The following is a 3,761-nucleotide window of genomic DNA, read 5'->3' as shown; positions in this document are numbered from 1 at the left end:
GTGATAAACCGTTTTCCCCCCCTTAAACCCCCCTACACCCCCCTTCCCGAACTCAGCTCGCCCGTAATTTATTTTTCCTATTAATGTTATTAGATTTTCTTACCTTTCTAACTGGTTTTATCCTGTTCTAAATTTTTTCGACTTTTTACCATTTTCAAAGCTATTGGCACTGGTCTATAAAGGCTTGTTTTGTTTATTTGTTTCGAATGGGGCTGTGAAATTTGTAGACCTAGCGCTAAAGAGAGCTGGCAACAATTCTGTTACGTGACAGCAAAATTTCTTGCATCAACCTTGACAGATCTTGATATTATACTGACGGCGTTAATATTGACGCGTTTCATACTGCATAAAGCTTGCATAAAGATTAAAAAGCAATATTACAATAACAACACGTATGCAACATTGCATTCATCTTAAAATATCAATATTGATATTACCTTACAATAACAACATTGCATACATGTTGACGCCGTCAAGATGATATTGATTTCATACTGTCGCCGTCAAGGTAATTAGTACACAATAGAACAGGTGGACCTTCGTTGATACTTGCGCATGCGCACAGTTCTTTCTACCCAGCGTCCCTCGCTTTGCTGGCACATCTTTCTCCTTCGACCTCCGATTCAGTCGGTTCAGAGGAGCTGCACGTGGCGTTGCATTTCTTTAGACTTCGTTAAGTTGGTTGCTTAGTTATTAGTGTGGAATCGTATTGTTTTAGGAATAACTTATGAATGACTGATAACTGCATTTGTTTATTAATATAGTACTAAACAAGTCATATCGCAGACGATGTGCGATCAATGTTAAAAATGGCTGAAAATAACTTTTTTCGTCCCTAGACTTTGAAACAAAGGACATGAAGCCCAGAATTTCGTATTATCACTTCAATCTCATGAGTAAGATTAATTTTATTCAATGGTTATTTATGTTATTCTTTAAGATAAATTCATGTGTTTTGTCAATGGGATATTTTCAATGCTGACATCCATTTGGAAATGTACTTTATTGTATTTATTTACTTATTTATTATTTTGCTTTCTTTACTCCTAAATGTGTTATAAAAACTTCCGCAATTATTCCTAACTAGGCATTTTATGTCTTTATAATACAATTAGAAGCATGAATTTAAAAAATAAGTCAAGTATTACGCGAAACGAAGAAACTTTCATTTTTTAAATTGAATTGCGAGTACTATTAATACCTTTATATGAATTTCCGATCAGATGTCAGCTTTAAGAAAATATTCTTATACTAGAAAACTATCTTGAAAAATAACAGAAATAATTAAAGAATGAAATTTAATTCTCGAGTTTAAAGTGAAAATAATACAAATTAATAATAAATAGATAAAACACCTTGCAAACGTGCTGAAACATACTGTCATGTCAATTTATCCTGACATTTTCCTGTCATATCAATACGTATGCAATATTACAAAAGCAAGATCATCTTGCCTAGACCTTGATTTCATGCTGTCATGACAACATCTTTATATTATCCTGTCATATCAATACGTATGCAAGATTACAAAAGCAAGATCATCTTGCCTAGACCTTGATTTTATGCTATCATGACAACATCTTGATATTATCCTGTCATATCAATACGTATGCAATATTACAAAAGCAGCCTACCTTGATATTTTCCTGATATTATGCTGCATACACCTTGTCAGTCAATATTGTGGCAGCCTGCTGACAGCATAAATCGGAGTAACATAACATTGAGGCAGCATTAATGCAAGATGATTTTTCTTGCATGTCAACCTTTATGCAATACTGAGGCAAGATATTTTGCTTACTGATCAGCATTTGCCATTATCTCTTGAGAATTTTCATGCCCAGCCTCCCCTCACATTGGAAGGCACCTGGATTCTTACGAGGGGAAATTGCGCTGAGAACTTAATTTAGCCAAAAATATCTGGGCCTATTAGACACTCAAGGGATCTTTAATGCTCCTAATAATTTTAAGGCTGACAATTTTCTGCATCTTGAAAGTTCAGAAGATCTCGATCTATGGAGTTGCGTTGTACCCGCGAAATTGGCCATAAGAAACCAAACCCCAATCACTATGCCAGGCATGTTAACAGTTTGTAACTATAGCTATAAGGGTACCGCTAACCAAACATGCCCCCCCCCCCCACACACACACTTCTTTGGTGCACCTGCTGCCTATGTAGTTAGAGTTTTAAATAACAATAAACGTTTTATTTTACTTGCCTGATAATGACATGGAGCAATGCCATTCTTCCGGAACTTCATAATCCTCTTCATAATCGAATACTTTTCTCCATTTCAGGCACTTCGTGCATTCAATAAAAATTCCAAATTTGTTGTTCGAATAATATTCAATCCATTCTAAACTTCTCTCTTTTGTTGTGGGCTGTTGAGATGTTTTCTTCCCTAGAGAAAATTGAAGCTTTTTCAGTTAAAGTCAATTAAAAGATTGATTTTTTCTGGAGGATTGGGGGGGGGGGGATTTCTGGACTAAGAAAATCAAATTTGACTTCAAGAAAAAGCTCTGCTCCGTTTCCAATGAAACGTTTTTTTGTTTTGTTTTTTAAACTTTTCTAATTTAAAAAATGTTGAGTTAAAAACATTTCTTTCAAGGATATTGTTTTTTATGTTCCTGCTGAATTCCAATGGTTTCTGATCGAGTTTGTGGTAGATTGAAAAAAGTTGTTTGTGTAATGCGGTTCTACGTGCACCGTGAAGCGAGACAACGCACCCTAGACATGGAGCACATTGCCCCACTTTATAAGGTTTTGTTAAAAAATTATTCTAAAAAAAAAAAAAAAAAAATGAATTGAAAATTTTCAAAAAATATGGGATTGTTAGAAATATATCATAAAACTTATGGCAAAAAATCAAACTGCTCCTTTTTTTTAGCAAAATGAAAAGCTGACCAAGATGACATGACTCCTACTTAATAGTAATATACTTGTGTGCACTAGCGCAGCCAGAAATAGCTTCTGGAGGGGGTTTTTTTTGATCAAAACTACCTTCTGGAGGTTTTCTTTCTTTCTTTTTTCTTTTTGATCAAAATGACTTTCTGGTGGGGGGGGGGGGTGATCAAAATTACCTTCTGGAGGGTTTTTCTTTTGGAACAAAATTACCTTCTAGAGGGTTTTTTTTTAAATCAAAAGTGCCTTCTAAAAGGGGTTTGTTGATCAAAACAGCCCTTTCATATGCATAATATAACTGTATTTGAATTTGCATTTATGTTAAAATCAATGCCTCTGGGGGGTGTTTTCACCCCCTCCCCCCTTCGCTGCGCCACTGCTTGTCTGTAGAAAAAGTAATTTTTCAATTTACCTGAGGTATTTGCAGTAATCTTTTCATCTTTTTTTGTTTTTCTCTTCTTTTGTGCTCCCTGTGATGCTTTTGCCAATTTCCTTTTTTCTTTTGAAGTTTCAATAATAACATCATGCTTCAGTAATTCTGGAGGGAAACGAAATAAATCTACTTTATTTTCAAAAAACACACATAAGTCTGTTTATGAGACCTTGCAGTTTTCCGCCCTTTAGTTGAGAAAAAGGTGAACGGTGAAAAGTACTCAAAATAAAACTAAAAACTTACTTCCATGTAAAAGAAAATGAATTTATTTCTATATTTTTCTTTCAGATGAAAAAAAGGAGTTCATAATCCCTACCAAAACACATTTCAAAATTTAAGTCCGAAAACCCAGTTTCATGTAATTTTTAGCTACGCGAATGAAAAAAAAAAGAGTTGGAATTCCCTCCAGATTTTTTTTTTCGAAAT

This window comes from Uloborus diversus, chromosome 4 (genome assembly GCF_026930045.1).
Source record: "Uloborus diversus isolate 005 chromosome 4, Udiv.v.3.1, whole genome shotgun sequence".
Taxonomy (NCBI): Eukaryota; Metazoa; Arthropoda; class Arachnida; order Araneae; family Uloboridae; genus Uloborus; species Uloborus diversus.
The sequence above is the reverse complement of the archived record's forward strand: the minus strand, read 5'-3'. Positions refer to the sequence as shown.